The sequence below is a fragment of the Marmota flaviventris genome, chromosome 19, assembly GCF_047511675.1.
Source record: "Marmota flaviventris isolate mMarFla1 chromosome 19, mMarFla1.hap1, whole genome shotgun sequence".
In the NCBI taxonomy this organism is placed as follows: Eukaryota; Metazoa; Chordata; class Mammalia; order Rodentia; family Sciuridae; genus Marmota; species Marmota flaviventris.
The window spans coordinates 28,124,030-28,145,545 of record NC_092516.1 but is presented as its reverse complement, the minus strand read 5'-3'; the positions used below and the strand labels follow the sequence as shown (position 1 = coordinate 28,145,545).

Genomic DNA, 21,516 nt, shown 5'->3' with positions numbered 1-21,516 from the left:
AATTTGCTGATTGGCCTGAAGAGCTCAGCCTAGGTTGCACTTCTCCTGACTGCACAGGGCCGAGTCTCCCAGGTCTAGTGATCTTTCTAAACGTGGGTACAGATGACTGGAGACAGCGGATTCGCTAACTGCTACAGCTGATCAATGTTTGATGCCATCAGATACTTGCCCTCCGAAGAGCCCATTAACCCCACCCTCAGGAACACAGAGTAGCTGCCCCCTTGGGACTGATGATGGAGCCTGCCTTCCCTGTACTCAGAGAAGGCACAGGACCACAATTGGGGAATGGCGTCAATGCCATCAACCTTTACAAAAGAATGTATAGTTTACAGAACACTTCATATTTGCATCGATAGAACTTTACAGGGCACCACACCTGTCCTCACCACAGCTCAGAAAAGATCCGAGCTCAGAAAAGTTTAGCCCCGGGTCCTGTGTGCCAAGGGCAGAGCCTTGTACCCATTTCTCCTGATAACCAAACATACACCAGGTGAAGAAATAAATAGAAGGTAAAGGAAGAAAAGACAAAAGTGGGACCTTTCTAATCTCAGAAGATGAGCTGGGGATGGTGGCCTTTGGCCTCTGGGTCCTCTAGGGACCCAGAGGGTGGGGTGAGTATCTGTCTGTATGTGGTCTATGCACCTCAAATCATCTATAGCTATTTTTAAAACTTTGGGTTTCTTTATGAATCTCGTTTCTTTATGAATCCTCAGATGTGAGACTCCTGACTCACCCAGCGGGAGACTGGAGGGACACAGAAAAGGTGATTCAGATATTCTGAGTAAAGGATGATGATAGTGGTGGGCATGAAGGACTTCTGGTCCACCCACTGTCCCTGCTTGTGCATGTGTATTTGCTGGGTTGGAGGAGGGATGTGAGAAGCTGAATGGCCAGCTGGAGAGGTCCCAGTGCAGGACAATGCCAGGGACTCTGGGGCAGCCCACACTGGCCACGAGCTGCATGGAGAGGAGGCTGCCTTCCCTTCCAGGGTGTGAGCTGAGTGATTAGTTGAAGCAGTACAAACTCAGATGTATGCCTTCATAAGAAGGTAAGCATAGTCCCTCAGACTGGATTGGGTTGTATATCCAGGTGTACCCAGAAAGCCCCAGGAGGCCTTGCAAACATGCTTTTTTCCTGAGGTCATTTTTGTAATTTTTTCATGCTGCTGCAACAAAATAACCAAGACTAGGTAATTTATAAAGAACTGGAATTGATTTTTTGCAGTTCTGGAGACTGGTGAAGTCCAAGATCAGGGTGCCGGCAGGTTCAGTGTCTGGTGAGGGCTGCTCTCTGCTTCCAAGATGGCACCTTCCTGCTGTGTGCTCTGGAGGGGAGGAATGGCAGAGGGGCGGAAAGGCAAGAGGGTGCCCCCTTCCACCTGTAGCCCTTTTTATTTTTTTAATATTTATTTTTTTAGTTGTATATGGACCCAATACCTTTATTTTATTTATTTATTTTTATGTAGTGCTGAGGATCAAACCCAGGGCCTTGCACGTGCTAGGCGGGTACTCTGCTGCTGCGCCACAACCCCAGCCCCACCTGTAGCCCTTTTTAAACAGTGCTGATTTTGTTTATGAGGGCAGAGCCCTAGGACTTAATCCTGTTGTATTGGGGACTGAGTTTAATGTTGAATGTAAATGTTGAGGAGATGAAAACACTTAAATCATAGCAGTTGGAGTCCAAAGAAAATTTGTAGCCTTTCACCTAGAGAATGTCCAGAGGAGGGTGAGGACAGTGTCCAGAGGAGGGTGAGGACAGTGTCACCCTCGAAACATATAGTGCTTAAGCATGAGGAAGAGAAGGCCATACTGCCACCACACCCAGCTACTGCTGTCTTTTCTCGTCCTTGTCTCTGACTTGCTGAGGACTGTTGGGAGGAAGAGGTTGTGGGAGCTCCAGGTGGCCCCACAAGGTGGGATTTGTTGGGGGGGCAGTGGGGATTTCTACAGTCCTCTGGTAGAATGAACTCCCTGACCAAGGAGAGATCCTCTCCGGCCAGCTTGAGCTGCTTGGGGACCCTGGAGGAGGACGGCAATCCCAGCCTCCACTTCCTTGCACCTGGAGACTTTGGCTCAGCACACGGGCTTGGGAGCAGTTTCTAGAGACCTGTGGGTTCCATGGCTGAGGTCTAGTGTGGCTGGTAAAGGAGAATTTGGCCTCATGTGCAAAGGCAGCAGTTCCAGAGAAGCGAGTCCCAGTGTCCTGGCTGTTATCATGTTTTCGGAACACAGCTGGCATCACGACTAGGGGCTTGTCCAGAGTTGTAGATAACATTGGTCTCAACCAGGTGCCAGAGGAGAAGGAAGGAGATTCATTATTTATCTCCTTTAAGGATGCTTAGGAAAAATACTTTTATTAACCATATGACACCTATTATTTTATTTTGGCAGTACTGGAATTGAACCCAGGGGTGCTTTACCACTGAGCCCATCCCCAGCCCTTTTTATTTTTTATATTTTTTGAGGCAGGGTCTTGCTAGGTTGCTTATGTCCTCGATAAGTTGCTGAGGCTGGCTTCGAACCTGGGATCCTCTTGCCTCAGCCTCCTGAGCTGCTGGGATTACAGGCACCACCACGGCCACCAGGATCATTTTCTTGATGCACACATCTAGGGGTTGTTTCCTGTTCACCTTTGTCTCCTTTCTGGCCCAGAGAAGTCCCAGTCCAGTCATAGCCAGACAGGCACGTGGTCTGGCAACTGGCCCTGAGCCAGCGGATTCCAGCAGCCTGACAAAATTCACGTTGCCCTGGAGCCACAAAGAAATTAAGCCCTAGGTCTAAATTAAGGAAGGAAGGGGGGGAAATCCCAGCGCATCTCCTTCAGATTTCCTGGAGCCCTACTGCATCCTTCACGGAGGCGATTAAGTGGACCAGAGCACTTGGGGGTGGGAGCCCAGCTGGACATGCCCTGAGCATGAAGGATTAGGAAGCCTTTTCTGTGTCCTGAGAATATTCTAGATGCCAAGCTTGGGCCTCAGAGTCACAGGGCCAGAGGCTGAATCCTGTGGCCACCACCTTGAGGATTTATGGCAGCGCATTAGTCAGGTGACCTCGCTGTGCCTGGTCTCCTCAGCCCTCGGCCAAGTTGGTGGCTGCAGCCTCGCAGGGGTGGCAGGCTGTACTGCCCGTGGGGGGCTTAGTAAGCCATGTCTGTGGTTAGTAATGTTTTTGCTCATTAATTCAGGCAACAAATGAAATTGTTACACTAAAGGTAAAGGGTGGAGCACGGCTTCTTTCAGAATGATCCCTGCTGTCATTTGGATGTAGTCCAAGTGTCTCCCCAGGGTTCATGTGTTGAAGTTTAATTCCCATCATGAGACATTAGGAGGATAGAAACTCAGTGTGACCATAGTGTTAAGAGACGCCTTTGGGCTGGGCACAGCGCCACACACCTGTAATCGCAGCCGCTCCGGAGGCTGAGGCAGGAGGATTATGAATTCAAAACCAGTCTCAGCAGCTCAGTGAGGCCTTCAGCAACTCAGTGAGACTCTGTCTCTAAACAATATGTTAAAAAAGGGCTGGGATGTGGCTCGGAGGTAGAGTGCTTGCCTAGCCTGCGTTAAGCTGTGGGTTCAAGACTCAGTGGTGCCGAATTGAGGGTTGGGGAATGGCACACAGTAGGTGCCTAATGAGTGAGCAACTACATGACGAAAGGAGAAGACCTTCCTGTTGAAGTCAGAGCGGCCCTCCCTGGGGGTGGACGTGGAGTGGGTTTGCCAGGAGCGGGGGCTGGAGGAGTGGGCTAGGAGGAGTGGGCACAGGTGTGACCGCCCAGGTTAAAAATAACCGGCTCGCCTCTGGGAGAACCAGTAAGCGGCTGGGTTGTGCTATTCTGGCCGACAGGTCTCCCCCGCCTTCTGGTGCCAGTGCCTGGAGATGGTGGCCCTCGCTGGTACCCAGATCAGCGTGGGAATGGCCAACTGGGGGCTGAAGCAAAAGTTTTGTTTTTTTTTTTTAAACTGAACGCTTCTGTTGGTTTCTGTCATCATTTCTCTTTGGAGCCCTCAGTTCATCTCATTTTCTGGGACCTAAAATAGCTTTCTTTGCTGGGTTCCTCCTGGACTGAACAGACGTCTAGTAAGATCACAACCTCCACTCCTGCCAGCTACAGATGGCATCGCCAGCCCTGGCCCTTGGCACAGAGGCTCCTGTGGTGGCAGCTGGAGTCCTGGCCAGTACCTTTTGGCTCTTTAGATGTGCAGAAATTGACCCCTGAGCTGCAGATACTGAAGACCCGCCCTGGCCCTGTGCTAGCCGAGACTGTGCAAGAAGGTGCTGTGTGGGTGCTGTCACCTTCGGAGGTGGAGAAGACCGGTCATTGTGATCCAGTGTGATTAGTGCAATGGCAGAGATTTAAGGAAAGTCCCACAGCAGCTCAGAGGTGGAAATAGTTGACCCCGCTGTGGTACAATGGCTCGAGGAAGGAGACCTTTCTTTCATTTATTCTGAAAAGATTTACAGGGTGCCCTCCACATGCCGCCTGCTGTTCCAGGTCCTTGGGGTGCTTCGCAGAACCAGAGGCCCCTGTGTCCTGGAGCCGAGCTCTGTGTGCGTGTCGGTGGGAGGGGAGGCCAATGGCAATAAGTGCAAGTGAGCGTGATGTGTAGACTGAGGAAGGGGTCGGATTTCCTGGGAAGGGCTGGTGCAGAATGGCTGCGTTGCCCTGGGGGTGCTTGGGTGAAGGAGGGCGGAGGCCTTCCCTGGCTGCCCGCGTACCCAGGAGCCTGGCTCCCACCTCGTCTCCACCTGGCCCTCAGTCTGGCAGAGATCGTGGCCTCAGCCTTGGCCCCTGGCTCATTGCTGGGCTGCCAAGTCTGGACCTCGCCACCTCTCTGTGCTCTCTCCCTCCTCCTGGGGTCTGTTCGGTGGGGATCACACAGGGCGGTTCAGAGAGACCAAGAGCTTGTCCATGGGGCCAGCTTTCATAGCAGCTGGGGAGGCGCCGTGTGCCTTCTGGAGTCAGGGAGTCGAGTGTCACGTGGGCAGTTCTGTGCCGTGGCTCTGGTATGGGTTGAGGACCATCAGCAGGTCGGGAGACCTCTCAACTGGGCCCAGTAACCTCAGCCCATCCCAGGCTAGGGCGACAACACTTTGATCCCTGTCTCCTGCCATCCTACTCTCTTGTTCAAGTTGGAGACACTGAGGCTCCGGAAATGCAAATCTTCCGGGATTTCTCTTCCTGAGTTCTGGGCTCTGTCTGCGCAGCCTTCTTCCTTCACTGCTTCCCCAGCTCCTGGGGAGAGATGCCCCAAGTGCACTATCTGCCGATGCTGTATGGTGGGGGGCTGCACTGACCTGTGGTCGTTGGTGGGAATGGGGAGGAAACTGGTGTCTGCAGGAGACATTGAACTTTGGCTGTTTTTAGGAACTATGGAAAGGTGTCACGAAGCTAAGGATCAGGCAGTCTCCCACCATCTGACGTGGCTGCTGGTCCATACAGACTCAGTGCATTCCTGTGTGTGCACGCACATGTGAATATACCATAATGAACCCTATGAAAGTGCTACTTTTAGTGGTCAAAAACAGCCAAATTTTCATTTGATTCAACCAAGCTGGACACACAAACAAATGCAGTCATACTGTTAACAGAGCTTCGTATATTTGGGGTGAGGGTAGGGGCAGGTACTGGGATTGAACCCAGGGACACTCTACCACTGAGCCACATCCCCAGCCCTTTTTTTATTTTTTATTTTGAGGTAAGATCTCACTAAGTTGTTGAGGGCCTCATTAAATTGCTGAGGCTGGCCTTGAACTTGCGATCCTCCTGCCTCAGACTCCCAAGTCCCTAGGATTACAGGCATGCGCCACTACGCTTGGTGCTATATGCTTGTATTTTAGCTTTCACTGGGCTGTAGACTGAGAAACAGTATACCATGGTGGTCAAGGCCATGGGTCCTGGGGTTTAAAGTCTGTCTCCACTGTTTACTCACCTAGCAAGTTACCCAGAATCCCTGGGCCAAGGTTTTGCCTTTTGTGTTGTGAGATAGTCATGGAACCTTCTATGCAGGGCTTTGGGGGCTGTTGCAGTCACATGTTTGTGAAGTGCTTAGGTTAGTGCAAGCACTGGGTAAATTTAGTGAGTATCACTGTCTTTCCAATGAGTTCAGGTGACACGTCACCTCATCACGATCAGCCCTCTATTAATACCTTTCCCACTCCTGAGGTGAGATCCTTGTATAAATGTCTAAGACTATCATCACTTTCTGCCTTAAGGATGTAGGCGTTGAAGTGTTAGCTTTTAAGAATTCTTTTTCTGATGAGTTTTGAGCTGGGGAGTGAGTATAGGGGAAGGTTCTCTGGGCTGTTGGCCTGTAAACTAACTCACCAGTTAGTCTCAGCCTGTTCCTGCTGCTATAACAAAACAGTTTTGACTGCGTGATTCATTAACAGAAGAAATTTACTTCTCACCATTCTGGAGGCCGAGGAGCCTCTGATTGTGGGGCTGACAGGTTTGGTGTCTGGTGAGGACCTCTTCCATATGGGGTATGTTCTGTCAGCACGGAAGAGATGGAAGGCACAGGCTGCTGTCTGTGGCCTCTGTCTTGGAAGGCTCATCCTGCCCATAGGGCAGAGCCTCGGGGAGCACTTAGCCCCTCCTCAGAGGACCCCGCTGCAGGAATGACGCTTTAACTTGGATTCTGCCTTAAGGAACACAGACTTCAATCCATGGCACCCCCTTTGCTTTTCCACCCCCACAGTGACACTGGCAGCTTGGTAGTCCCTCACTTGGGGCATTGTTCACTTCCGAGCCTCGGCCCTGCTGTCCTGCTGGCTGATGTCCCTTGTGGCTCTTTTCCAGGCCAGCTCCTCTGGTGAGACAGCTCCTCCTCCAGGTGTCATTCCCATCCTTCAGCGCTGGCCACATGCCCAGCCTGTTGCCCTGTATGCTGCTCATGGGTGTTGCTCCTCTAAACATGCTGTGGACACCCTGCTGACGCCTGTCCAGCTAGACCTGGTCTTCGAAGCCAGCACTGTCTTCCCTACCTGCGAGCTGACCAGATCCAGCACTTGACACGTAGCTACCCTGTGTGTGTCGGGTGGTGGGATCTAATGAGTGAAGGAAACCAGGAGCGAGTGACCGACTGCTGGAACTCAAATCAGCGGAGGTGGTTGGAAGGGGGTGAGTCTAGGCTAGCCTCGATAGAAGGGTCAGATGATGCAGGACATGTCTGGAAAACATCCCTGAGGGACAGGAATGACCAGTAGGATTGAAAAGGCCAGCAGAAGCCAGTCCCCAAGCTTTGGTTGCCAGGACAGGAAGTAGAGCAGTTTCCCTGTATGTGGCTGTGAGCCTGGGTATCAGCCACCTTTCTGTTGCTGTAACAAGCACCAGAGTTGATCAGCCTAAAAAGAGGAAAGATTTATTTTGCTCACCATTTTGGAAGTTCCAGCCCATGATCGATCGGTTGTCTCGTGCCTCTTGTGCCTGTGGGAAGGCAGGGCCTCGTGGTAGGAGCACACGGTACAGGAAGCTGCTTGCCTCTTGGCCTCTGGGTAGAGAGAGACCCGGGGAGGCCTGAATCCTGATATCTCCTTCTAAAACGTGTCCAGTGACCCAACAACTTCCCACCAGGACCACTTTTAAAAGCTGTGCCACCTCTCAGTGGAGCCGTGAGCTGGGACCAGGTCTTCAGTGCATGGCCCTCTGGGGACAGATCAAACTGTACCATGTGGGTGGTTGGAGCCATGTTCTGTGGAAGGTGGTCTGGCAGCGTTGTGACCACCAGGAGCCGGGGACCCGCAGGCTGTCAGGCCTGGAGGCTTGATGGCGGCCACCTCTCACCCTCTGTGACCCCTCCGCTCACTCCCCTGAGGATGGTTCTTCTTTGCCCTCGAGAGACAGAGTGTGGTTCCCAGTAGCCTGGCTTTCTGGGGAGGTCATTTTGCAGCCACCGCGGAGATGCAGCCCACCTCCAGGGTCAGCAGCCTCCCTGGCCTGAGAAGGCTCTAGCAGGTCCTCTCCTGCCTGTGCTCCGGGGTCAGGGCAGGGAGGATGGAGGGCCCCTGCCTGATGGACATCCTGTGGCCTCCTGCGGGTGACCAGGCCCTGCATTGCTCACTTGCTGGCGAATTTATTTGGTTCTGACCCGTGTTCTTTCTCCGTTCCTGAAACCGAGGACTTGGCTTCGGCCTCTGTGGGTTTTTTTTGGTGGAAACGAGTCTGATCGTCCTCCTCAGGCCGGGAAAGAGGTGTCTGGGATGCATGCACTTGAACCTGCAGTGAGATCTGGGTTCAGATTCTGGCTCTGCTCCTCACCAGCTGTGTCGCCCAGTTAGCCAGGCATCGTGACTAGCTGGGCAGTTCCCTGAGCTATCCTATGCCTCAGTTTCCCCATGTGGTCAGCAGAGTTCGTCCCAGTGTTGTGATAAGGGCTCAGTGAATGATGGGAATGGATCTCGGATCTGTTATGGGCCAGGTGAGAGTGACCGACTGGGCTTCTGCCCAGTGGAGGGAAGGCTTCTCCACCTGTTTTTAGGAGGGAAATCGAGACCCATGGTGGGGAGGGAGGAAGTGAAAGACAAACCAGAGACTCTGAGCCTTTGTCCTTATGTTCCCCCCTCCTGTTGCCCAGGCCCTGCATCTTCCTCCCAGTCAGCCCATGGGTTCCCCCTCTCTTCCTGAAAGTTCTCCTTGAAGAACAAGAAGGACACCAGAGTGACCACATATGTCTGATCCCCCCGGGGTCCAGCCACTCTCCAAGCTGGACAGGCACCAGGAGGCACAGCGGGCTCCAGGGCTGGTGACCAGCACTGGGGGCAGGACTGGGGCTGGCTGCATGGTGGGGACAGCGGCCAGCTTCTTCCTCCGCGTGCACCTGCCCGCCATGTGCCTGCCGTGGCTTTGCCCGTGACCTTGCTTCCTCTTTTGCTCTGGAGAGGCTCAGTCCCTGGAAATCTTGGTTAGCTCACCCGTGGCCGCCTGTGGCTGAGCCCTGGCTGTGTAGCAGGAAAGTGCGCCTGACCAGGTCCCTGTCGCAGACACTTCCCCTCGTATACACAGAAATGCCACCATTTCTCCCATTGGCAGGGAAAGCCCTGGTCCCCTCCTTCGATGTGCTGCCCCTTTGCTCCCCCAAATGGCAGGTGCTGCAGCTGCTGGCTGCCTCCAGCTCCCTCTCTTTTCCTGGACCCCATCAGGGAGGGGGCTTCCATGTCTCCCACCAGACCCAAGCAGCCCTGCTAAAGGCCACGGCACCATCCAATCCAGCGGCCAGGTCTCGTCCCACCCGATCAGTCAGCAGTTACACGCTGATCACTGCCACCTGACTGTCCTGAATGTCGCTCTCCATGTGGCCCCCAGGGCACCCGCTGTGCTGGTTTCTCTTACCCCTGGGCTGTTCTGCATTTCCGTCCCAGGGTCCCTCCTCTCTGGGGTGTCCCAGACTCCCCATCGGCACTCACTCCTGGGGGGGGTCTTTCCAGTCCTACATCGAGTGCCCCAGGACAGAGGCTGCATAGCTGTCTGTCCCTTCCACCTCTGCCCCGTGAGACAGCATCCCTGCTCTGGGAGGGGCGCATCACCCAATTTATGAACCTAACCCAGAGCTCTCCTGAATCCCAGGCCTGGCCCAGTCTGCTGCTCCTGTGTGGCTCCGCCTGGAGTCTCCATGTACCCCGCCAGGAATGAGCCCCGACTCCCCACCCAAGCCCGCCCCACAATGGCCTCTCTGGCCCCTCAGTGGCAGTCCATCCTTCCTGTTGCTCTGGCCAAGAGTTGGTGTGTCCGCTGTGCCTCCTTCCTTCCTCCCAGCCCATGTCCATAGCCTCCCGCCATCGCATTCTGCGTCAGCAGACCTCATCGACTCTACCTTCAAAATAAGATCCAAATCCGACCGTACGCGTCACGGTCCGAGCCACGTCATCTCTGGCCTGCGTCACTACAGCAGCATCCTAACTGGGGTCCCTGGGTCCACACCTGGCACTGAGGTGTGTCTCAGCCAGAAGACTCCTTTAGCAAAGTGAGTCAGGCCATGGTAGCCCCGTGCTCAAAACCTCCATTTCCCTACCACCCCTGCCCTTGTGGCTCCTGTCATATTGGACCTCTTGCAGTCCTCATTCCACAACCTGCTCAGCATAGCGGTGGTAGTGCCGGGACAGGATAAGCCTTCAAGAAACACGTGTTGAACGGCTGCAGGCCTGCGATCACAAGTTTGAGGCCACCCTCCGCAACTTAGCAAGGACCTGTCTCAAAATAAAAAAAAATAAAAACGGCTATGGATGTGGCTCAGTGGAAAAGTGCCCCTGGGTTCAATCCCCAGTGCCAAAAAAGAAAGAAAAAGAAATATGTGTGGAAAAGGAAAAGAATTCCCAGCAGTTGTTCTGAGTTTGAAGACTAGAGATTTGGATGACCTCTAAGAAACTTAACCATGATTGGGGTGAAGCGTGGAACTGGGTGACAGAGCAAGACTGGGCCTCTCAGAGAGCGGGTGACCAACTGTACTGGACCAGCTCTATAGTTAGAGGCTTCATGGGAGGAGAGCTATTTTTTTTTTTTTTTGAGTTTTATGTAACAGATGTGGTTTTGTATAAATCACACTTCTGTAAACTGAATCCTATTTTAAATGTACTAGCGGAGATTGCTATTTAAAGGAATCTGATGCCATTTTCTTTCGTAAGATGAATAATCATCTCCTAATTTGTCCCCGGCGTCAATTCACATTTTCCATAAAGCTTTCACGTTGACTTGACTCCTGTGCCTGTCTGAGCTGTGGGACTCTCCCCGGCGCTGGGGATCCCACTGCCTCTACCACGCTGTCTCTGTGCTGTCGACTTCCCCTGTTCCGGACTCTCCATTAGCCGGGCTGTTTCCTGAGACTTGGACGTGGAGTGCTCTCCCGAGGTACGGGCGGGATCCAGGGCAGGACATGCAGCGGCCCTTGCCTAGACCAGAGAGTCCATTCTGGGGCATCTGTTCAGTGGGTCGTGCCTTCTGCCTGGGGTCACAGAATTAAGTTCTCAGGGATGTCCAGGTAGAGGCAGGTTTGGGGACCACTGAACACAGTGAAAACCCATGCTGCCTGCCGTTGGCCCATCCCAGTTGGAGAGCCGATGGAATGGGATGAGGGCTTTGCAGAAGGCAAGCTGGTGTTCCCATGGCCAGAGGCCATCCCAGAACTGGCCCATGTGTGGGCTGGAGTTCAGGGCTTGGGAATGTCTTCTCTCAGTCCCTCACTCTTGTCTCTGCTGATATCTGGGACAAGGTCAAGGTCCTGTGGCCACTCGATGGAGTCTTGTTCAGCTGCTTTCCATGGTCTGCCCACAAGGAACTTGGCTTTCACGGGCCCACTGTCCAGTCTCCCGCACACTCAAATGGGTCTGTCCGAGGGAGCGTCCTCCAGAGAGCACGTGGCTGTGCGGTAAGGCTGCATGAGCAACCCGGACTAGAATCGGCTTCCTGGAGGGTGGAAGGGAGACTTAGTTGGAGGTGGGCTGGACCTTAGGCAGGTGGCTGTCCCAGGCACCTGCTCTAGGTTTTCTGACAGACTTTCTCCTTTTGGTTCTCACTGGAACAAAAGGTTGTAATAGCTGGATGCTGTGGTACCCGCCTGTAATCCCAGCCGCTGGGGAGGCTGAAATAGGAGAATCCTGAGTTCAAAGCCAGCCTCAGCAACTTAGTGAGGCCCTAAGCAATTCAATAGATCCTGTCTCTAAATAAAATATAAAAAGGTTTGGGATGTGGCATAATGGTTAAGCACCCTGGGTTCGATCCCTGATACAAAAAAACAAACAAACAAAAATCAGTCATAGCATCTGCTAGGAGAAGGTTGAACTGTTTTGAAGATGCGAGAAATCCTCCTTTAAGGTACAAACGTGTTGAGGTCAGACAGAGGTCTGCTGAGCCAGGAGTTCAGCTCTAACCATCTGAATAATAGAACAGAGAACACGCAGCTCTAGAGAAAGGCTGTGGCCACCCCAGTGTGACTTGGCCACTGGAGCAGGCCCTGCCTCCCTTGCACGGGCTCTGCCTCAGAGGGCAGCAGATGCAGGCTCTAGGGAACAAACTGAGCAATGCTGTTGTCCTCGTCACCCAGCCAGCCTGGCATTCGTGGATCTGAATGAGCCAAACAGGTGAATGGAGAACGTTCAGCCAGAGCCAAGGAGATACCTTGGCGTCGCCATTGTGTGTGTGAAACGGGGTTTTGTGGACTTCTAGGCTGTGCTTCAGGAAAACTAGGTCACAGCTGTGTGCAGGCCACCATCTGAAGTGGGGACCAGGATCAAAAGGGGCCGTGGAGAGGGGCATTGCAGAGGCTGCATTTCTCGAGATTGGGCCCCGCTGTGGGTCGGAGCTGGGAGGGCCCTCGAGGACCTGCTCTTCCTGCTTCCTTGGGGGTCAGCGGGAGAGCACTCGCCTAACATGTGTGAGGTCCTGGGTTTCAGTAAAGGTATTGAGTCCATCTACAACTAAAACATAAATATTTTCTTAAAAAAAAAAAGAGCCCACAAGTCCCAAGTCTTGTTCTGTGGACACGACACATATTCAAATGTCATTTCAGAGTGGCCCTCTGGGGCATGTTTGTTGCTCAGGGTATGTTCTGTGGCTGTTCGTGTCTAGGACAATGGGTTCAGAGACAGAACTGGACAACGAGGGGTTCCCTGCTCCGGACCATCTGTCAGCCAGCGGCCACCCCCACCGCCTCGCGTCCTGATGGCCGGGCGACTTGCTGTGTGTTACTAAAAAAGGAGAGAAGGCGAACCCCGCCTTTGGACAGCTGGGCAGAGGAGGGAGGCGAGGAAGTTGGGCAACGCTGGTGGTTTAGGGGAGGACTCGGCCGGGTTGTCGGCTCCTGTGGACCAGCTGTCTCTCTGGAAGTTTCCCTGGAATCCTGCATGAGAAGCTCGTGAGCCCAGCTCAGAGAACACTGGGGCCAGGGTGTGTCTGAGGGCCGTCCCGAGGCCAGCTCCCCAGGCAGGTAACGCTCTGGAAGAGCGGCTGGGGTGATTGAGTCCTTTGGTGTGAGACCTGTGAACGTGACCTTGCAGTTTGGGGTGCTAGGGAAGTGGAACCAAGGTCTCTCTGTGACGAAAGCGGTGGCCTGTGGGTGGGGCTGGGGAGACGGGCCAGCTTCTCCTTTTCCCTAAGACATGGTGTCTGAGCATCTTACCCTGTGCCCTGCATTCTAGGCCTTCTGGTGGCCTAAGTGGGTACTCCACATTTGTCAGAAGTTCTGCCACAGGGAGAGAAGCAGCTGGCATTGGGGACAAGGAGTAGCTCTGAGACCCTCATGAAAACAGGTTGTTCTCCTCCCACCCCTTGCTGTCAATCTCGCTTTCCCGGCCACCGTGTGGGAGACCCCAGAGTCAGATGGTTCAGCCCACGGTCACCCAAGCACAGGGAGGGCCCTGCTCTGTGCTCATCCACCTGGAGAAGAGGGGACCAGGCCCCATTCTTTGTCACCGCCTCAGTTCTACCCCATCACCAGAGCCCCCTCTGCCTGTGTCCCATCGCAGCCCAAGGCAAGCATCACCCTGTTACCAGCAACCTTAAAGCCAGTGCCCGTGGCCTGGCCCAGGGGACGCACCTGGGTGGCCTCACCTAGTGGGAATGGCTGGGGCAGAGCCCACAGCAGGGGGAAGCAGAGGAGAGAAGCCAGGCTGCTCAGAGGTGCCGAGAGCCCCCAGGTCCTGTTCCCTGACCCCAGGTCACTAGGGCCATCTTGTCACTCTCAGTGTCCCTCCCACCCACTGGCTGCCCTTTTACAGCCTCTTTCAACTTGCAGTTGGGGTGCTAGGGAAGTGGAACCAAGCTCTGTGTGTCCCTGACTTGGTGGGAAGGTCCCTGAGCTCCATCTGGGCCTCTTGCGCTTTTTATTGACTGGCACTTCTGAAGTGATCTCATGCCGCTGGCTGGTGGCTTTGAACGCCACTACAAGCACCTTGGTAACCCCCAAGTCTGTCCAGCTTGACCCTCTCCCTGCCCTCCCAGCTGCCCGTCTGCCTGGATGCCGTCCTGTCCCATGCCGGGCTGTAACAAAACACCCCAGGCCGGGTTCATCTACGAGCAACGGGAGTTACGGAAGTTACTGCTCACATGCTGGAGGCTGGGAGTCCAGGGTCAAGGTTTCACAGGTTGAGTCTCGCTCTGTGTCATAGATGGTGCCTTGCCGTCATACCTCACAGGGTGGAGGGGACGAGCCCGCTGGTGACCCCACGGCCTCCCAGAGGCCCCGCCTCCTGATGCTCTTGCACTGGGGTTAGGGTGCAGCCCAGGGTCAGTGGGGGCACAGGCTCAGACTGCAGCAGGTGCTTATAGGCATCTCGAGCCTCCAGCCTCGTCACACGCAGACCCACACTCCAGGTCCTGCCACGAGCCGGAATCCTCCCCGGTGTCCTCTGTTCAGAAAATGCCAGTTCTACCCTCAGATGCCAGGACTTCTTGCTTCCATCTTTCTCTGCCACCGCCACACCAAAAACATCCGTAGACCCAACCGTGCTGCATTCAGGGAACACCCAGACCCTAGCTGTTGCTCTCCAGCTCCTGCCCCGCTGTCCTGGTCCAAGCCACCCGTGTGCCTGGCCCACATTATTATAATAGTCTCCTGTTTATCATCCCTGCTTCCTGTACTGTGTGTTCCCCACTCAGCAGCCAGAGAAGTCCTAAAACCAACGACAATAACAAACAGATCATTCCTCTGCCTTCAGTTCCTTCGTCTTGATCAGTTTTCTGTTGCTGTAACAGAGCTCCTGAGACAGGTTAATTTATAAGGAATAGAGGCTTGTGTTGGCTCGTGTTTCTGGAGGCTGGGAATTCCAGCAGGAAGGTTCTGGCACCTGCTCCACTTCTGGAGAGGCCACTTGCTGCTTCCACTTATGGGAGAAACTGAAGGGCGAGGGTGCAGGTATAGAAGGTGTGACACAGGAGGCCACCTGGCTTTGTAACAGTTCACTCCCATGTTCATTAACCCTGTCCCCATGAGAATTAACCCAGACCCCTGTGAAAGTCGTTGATCCCTCTTAACCTAATTGCCTCTTCAAGGTCCCACCGCCTTTCAACACCATGCCATTGGGGGTGAAATTTCAGCATGAGCTTTGGTGGCCACAGACCTCACCCAAGCCACAGGAAATGCTTTAGGAGCCTCACTCCATCCGGCTGCTTGCTGTGCTCATCCCTCTCTGCCCCAGTCCTGCCGTTCTCAAGACTTTGACTTGCTGTTCCCTCTGACATAAATGCTGTTCCCGGTGTCCTCACGGCTCCTCCTTCACTTCTTCCAGGGTGCTGCTCAAGGGGCCTCTGATCATGCAGATAAGGTGACACTCGTGTGGCGCCCACATTGCCACTGCCTGGTGCCCTTTTGGCCTCCTTTTTCTTTGCATGCTCATCTCCATCAGATCCGCGGGTTGCTTATTTAGGTTTGGGTCTCCCTCTTGCCACGGGGAAGCGTGTCCCAGGAGAGCTTCTGTCTGTCTTGCTCACTGCTGGACCCCTGTGCCCAGAACAGTGTCCAGTCCATTGCCAGCTGACAGGAAATGAAGTTGAATGAAGTTTAAGAGAAAGAGAAGCACATGATGAGGTCCCAGGATCTGGGATCAGAGGTCGCGGGGGCCTTAAGCTTTCCAGGACTGAGTACCTGAAGTCCGTGTAGTGGGGCGCCTTCCGAAGGCTCCCTGGCCACCTGTCACCAAACCTGGCTTCTCTGTTTGAATGCCAGGTCTATGGAAGTGTGATTTACATGCAGCAAAATGCACCTTGAGTTTTGGCACCAGAGCTGGGACCCTGGCTTCATCACCCCCAGACTTCTCCCCTGCCTCTTTGTGACCAGTCTCCCCCACTCCAGCCCCTGGCCCCTGATTTTTCCAGGACATGGTGTAAATGGTGTCCTAGTGCCTTTGAGATTCATCCCTCTCTGTGGGGGCATCAAGTTTGGGGGGGTTTTTTGATGTTGCCAAGTGGCGCCCTGTGGATGTCCGCCCTGCAGATGGTGTGTCCTCTGCCTGAGGGACACTGGAGTCACTTCCAGTGTGGAGAGGCCTGAGGAGAAGAGAACTGGTGTCTTTCGTGCTCACATGGGGTCCTGGTCTAGCCTGGGGGCCTTCCCTGCGCCTCACATGATGAACTGAGGTCTCTGAAGCTTTCTCTGCCCTTCTTCCCCATCACCCCTCCCCCAGCGTTTTCCTTGATTTCTCTCTCTGACCCTGAGTGGCTCGTCACCCCTGTTCGGGTCATTTGCCTATGTCCACCTTATCTGAACACACTCCCGCTGGCCCTCCGTATCCTGGGTTCCGCCTTGGCAGATTTAACCAACTGCACCTATACAACGCATGCCTAGATCTCTTTTTCTTGTTGTTGTTCCCTAAACAGAGCAGGAAAGAAACTGTTCACGTGGCATTTGCATTGTTAGGAATTGTAACTACTCTAGAGATGATTTGAAGATTTTGGGAGGGTACACCTAGGTTCTGTGCGAATGCTCCACAGGGACTTGGGCACACTCAGAGTGCGGTCTCTATGGTTTTGGAACACATCCCCTAAGGATACCGCGGGATTGCTGTATCTGGTGCCCGGCAACCTCTGGCATGTGGTGGGAGCAACCAGGACTGGCTCTTGTCCTAGGTATATAATTCAGTTCACATCACCCACAGTGAGCTGGCTTCCTAACTTTCCCCTTCCTGTGGTGGCCACATGAGTTTGCTGGCGGACGCACTGGAAGCTCTTTGTTCCACCTTGGCCCTTTCTCCCGATTCTGCTCTTCCATCATGTGCCCTTGGATGCTGGGCCCGGGAGGTCCTGTCCTCTGGTCGTCATCCACGGTCGTTCTCTTTCAGTATCCTCCAGATAAGTTGCTGTTCCTTCCAATCCATTAGCCCCATCTGTGCCCGGTACATGCTCTCCGTGGTGAGGTCAGGGAGGAGGGAACGGCCTGGGGCCAGCAGGCCTCGCCCCCATGGTCATTCTTGTCTTGGAGATGTGGTGGGAGACTTTGCCTTAGTGATGGATGGATAGTCGACACCACATCACATGAAACACTGGCTTAGAACCTAACAGGGAAGCAAGGACACTTTGACATCAGCTGCTCCATGGACACATGTTGGCTTTTTTCCTTTCAGGGATCTCTTTTATTTTATTTATTGGTTTATTTATTTTGCATTGCTGGATGGAACCCAGGGCCTCATGCATCTCCACTGTTCCCCGAGCCCCAGCCCCAGCCCTGTTTCTAGGATCCCCTGTGGTTGACGTGTGCAGTTCTATCACCTTCTCTCAGGCAAATCTTGACTGGTCTTTGGATACCACTCCCTCTCTCTACCACCCTGCCATGGTCCCTGGACTCTTTCTCCATGATCCTGCCATGATCCCCGGTCCCTTTCTCTATGACTCTGCCAGATCCCTGGTCCCTTTCTCCACCATACTCCCATGATCCCTGATCCCTTTCTCCATGACCCCACCATGATCCTTGGTCCCTTTCTCCATGACCTGCCTTGATCTCCGGTCCCTTTCTCTATCACTCTGCTATGATCTCTGGTCAATTTCTCCATGACCCTTGGTCCTTTTCTCCTTGACTCCCCATGACCCCCTGTTCTTTTCTCCACTATGTCGCCAGGCCCTGGAGGTGGGCGATGGGCTCCTCACCCTTGAGCTCCAGTTAACTGAGTCTCGGAAGCCTCTTGCTCCCTCCGCAATGTGGGCGGCCCCGTGGCCCCTTCCCTCGGCTCCACGGCCCCACCCCTCGGCCCCGCACTTCGGCCCCGCACTTCCGGTCAGTGCCTCTGCCTCAGTGATCAGTCCTACCAGATGCGAAGCAGGAGCTTGCTCAGCCGCTGGCCGAGGCCACGTGCCCGGCCTCGCCCGGCCTCTTTACTTTGTGCACACAGGAGCACTGCAGGTGTCCACTTGGGTACCCTCCGCGCGTCTGGAAGGCCCTGTCCTTCAGTGTCCCCTCCTGACTCTGCTTGTTACTCTGTACCACTCACAGACTCAGGGCAACTTGGACGCCCTTTCCAGTCTTCATGAAGTGCTTTGAGTTGCCCGGCCGGAGAAGGAAGGGGCAGGAGGAAGGCCGGCTTCCTCTCCCGTCAGCAGCCAGCCCTTTGAGGACGAGCTCCACTGGCTGGCAGCGCCTGGGAGGTCCCCGCATCCAGTTGTTCACTGTCCATCACAGCTGTCAAAGCCCCCCTGGGCTCGTGTGGCACAGTGTCTCACCAGCTGGGGGGTGGCCCTGCCCTGAATACCAAGGCCTTGTTTTTCAGTCGTAGGTGGACACAATAGCTTTATTTATACACGGTGCTGAGGGTGAGCCCAGGGCCTCACACCAAGGCAAACGCTCTGTCACTGAGCCACGGCCCCTGCGCCCCCACTTTTTCTAACCACAGTTTCTCAGTGACTCCACTGGGCTGTTCTCTGGGGAATTTACCCTATTTTAGCAACTCCCATTGTCCCCGTCCCCCAGCCCCTGGTAACCACTTTCTGACTCTCAAGAGTCCAACCACTCTAGGGACCTCTGTAACTGTCATTGTTCAGCCCTTGTCCTTTGGTGACTGGCTGATGTCACCTAGCATGGTGTCCTCGAGGTCCCTCTGTGTTGTGGCATGCAGCACAACATCCTTCTGTTTTAGAAATGACTAAGGATTCTGCGTCATGGACAGACACTTCTCACCTGTAGACAGACACAGCTCACTGTTGACGGACCCTGGTATGCTCCTCCCAGTGCCCACTTGTTTCTTTAGCTCTTTGGGGCACTGCACAGGCCTGGTCACCCTCCTCCAACCAAACACAGGTTTGCACATCTGTGGTTTCTTGGTCTTCTCCACTCTCCCAATCCACTGTCCAGATGGGGACATTACCAAACAGAGCCTGCCTGCCTTGCTTTTATTTATTTTTTTCTCTCTTTCACTGGGGATTGAACTCAGGGCACTTAACCACTGAGCCATGTCCCCAGCCCTTTTTAATTTTGATTTTGAGACAGGGTCTCATTGAGTTGTTGAGGACAGCCTTGAACTTGCAGTCCTCCTGCCTCAGCCTCCTGAGCTACTGAGATTTCAGGCATTCACCACTGAGCCTGGCTCAGCACTAACCTTTTGGGGATCTGCCTGACCCAGCTGTTCAGTTACTTATCACAAATCCAAAAGTCAGAGGATGTGCGGGCTTTAGCGAGGGAGATGGGAGACATGGTCCTAATTTTGGTAGTTCCCAGTTGATGCAGCAAGCGAAACCCTACAGTGGAGAAATGTTGTGTTAGCTGGGGGCCAAAAAAACATACCCTGGGCCAGGCCCTCGAGCAACAGATATTTATAGTCCGGGAAGCCCAAGATCAAAGTGCCAGCTGACCTGGTTTCACAGTGGGGACTGTCCTCCCAGCCTGTCAGGTGGCCATCTGCTTGCTGTGTCTCCTGACCTAGAGTCGCTTCCACAAGGGGACAGGAATCTGTGCTGCCAGGTTGTCCTGGATGGCTTCTCCAGAGGATCAGCTCCTGTTCTCCAGCCTGATCAGTACCTCAAACTGAGGGACCCACTTGCTTTTGCTTTCCACTGTGAGTTGAAGGAGCAAAAGGTCCTGGGGGACCAGGCAGCAGACTCGGGCCGGTTTGTGCTGGACCGCTGGGGGTTTCTGAGGGCAGCATGGTGCAGGTGGAGCTGGGTTTGAATTCTGGCCTCACTGGGGTTTTTGGTGCCGGGGTTGGAGGGTTCTCACGTGTGCAAAGCACAAGCTACACCGCCTGCAGCCCTGACCCTGCCTCTTGTTTTCTTTGCTACCTGGGGCGACTGGACTTGGATAATAGTGGGTCAGATTCCCTGTCCTCAAGAGCCCTGGGGGGAATCAGAAGCAAATCACAGCTGGGATGCCTAGTAGGGGGCAGAGGCCCAAGGGAGGGTCCCTGGCTGTGGACGCTGCTGCCACCACGGTCTCGTAACAGTGACAACTACAGACGGTCCCTGACGTAGAAGGGATCAACTTCAGGTGTCTCAGCTTCATGATGGCGTGAAAGTGAGCCTACGCAGGTGTCCCGCAGCGGTTCTGTAAATGACACCAGCCCTTCGGCACTTTTGTATGGAATAGGCTTTGTGTGGACCACCTGCCAGCAGAGGGCTAATGTAAGTGTTCTGAGCGTGTTGAAGTAGCCCAGGCCCAACCACGGTGTCCACTAGTGAGGGGTCGTAAATGCTTTGTGTGTGTCCGTGTGCCTGCGTGTGTGGAACTGGCATTGAGCAATCTGCAATCCCTTTTTATTTATTTATTGAAACCAGGGTCTTACTAAGTTGCTGAGGCTGGTCTCAAACTTGCGATCCTCCTGCCTCAGCCTCCCTCCTGCCAAGTAGCTGGATTACGGGCCTGCACCTCCACACCTGGCTTAATGCATTTTTGACTTAACAGGATTTCCAATGTACAGTGAGTTTTTTGGAACGTGATCCCATCATCATCCAAGGAGCCTCTGTACTCTTGTTAATTTTGACAATTTGAAAGAATTAGTCTCACTGATGCTGCAGACACCTCGCCGCCGAGTGCTGCCCAGCCTCCTCTCCCTTGCTTGTTCCCTCACTGTCACAGGTCCTCTGGCCTCGACATGGCCCCAGCCCTCTCTACCACCCCGGCTCAGGCCCGATGTCTCAGCTGTTCCCCGTGGCTGCCCACCTGTGCTGGCTGTGAGTCTCTCCCTTCCAGGCCTCACCCTGCCTTTCCCCATCGCCAGCCTTGTTACTCCCCGGGGGACTGAGGACCCCAAGGAGCCCGCTGAGCCCTGAATCTCAGGACCAGGCACCTGGGGGAGGATTTTGGTTCACGCAGCTCAGAACCAGTAGCAGGAATACGGGCTGGGCTGGGAGGAGGCTGAGAGCTGGACCAAGCCCCCTCTCCCAAGCTGTTTTCTGTAACTTTCCAAAACTAGTAAGATGAGCTGGCACCATGAGGCCCTGCTGGTTCCAGTCCCCAGTTGCCACCGTGGGCAGGCGTTGCTGAGGCCACTGGCCCTAGCCTTCCCCTGGGCAGATAAATGCTTGCTTCTCCCTCTGTCTTTGTCCATTTTCTGTTTGCTATAAGAGAACACCAGAGACTAGGTAATTTATAAAGTAAAAAAGTGTATGTAATGCACAGTTCTGGAGGCCAGGAAGTCCAAGAGCAAGGCCCTGGTGTCTGCTCAGTGCCTTTTGCTTCTTCAACTCACATTGGAAGGCAAAAGCAAGTGAGTGTGTATGAAGGAGGCTGGACACCATGGTGGAGCGCTGGCGGAGGCCGCTTGAGGCCCTGGGTTCAAGCACCAGCACCACACAGGGAATAAACCAAGGAGCTGGACAGAAGAGGCCGCCTCGCCTTGCTTTGTGGCGACCCGCTTTCCTGAGAACGAACCCACTCCAGAAAGGCATTGACCCCGTCCTTTCAGTCACCTCTCAAGGTCCCCCCTCCTAAAGACACCATGGCAGTTAGCCAATGGCAGTCGAATTTCGGCAAGTGGACCAACCAGATTCAAACGGAGGCTCCCTCCTGCTCTCTGCTGTCTCTTCCTTCCTTCCTCTTGCTTTCCCTCTTCCCTTCTGCCCTCAGGGCTGCACCCCCACCCGTGGTGCCACCCCCACCCGAGCACATCCTCCCGC

At 54.2% G+C, this 21,516-nt stretch overlaps 1 protein-coding gene across 3 annotated transcripts in view; it reads left to right on the top strand.

Annotated features, from left to right (window-relative positions):
* Nucleotides 1–21,516, top strand: part of Hip1 (huntingtin interacting protein 1) — a 133,705-nt gene that overhangs the window by 61,638 nt on the left and 50,551 nt on the right. The gene's annotated exons all lie outside the window — the stretch shown is intronic.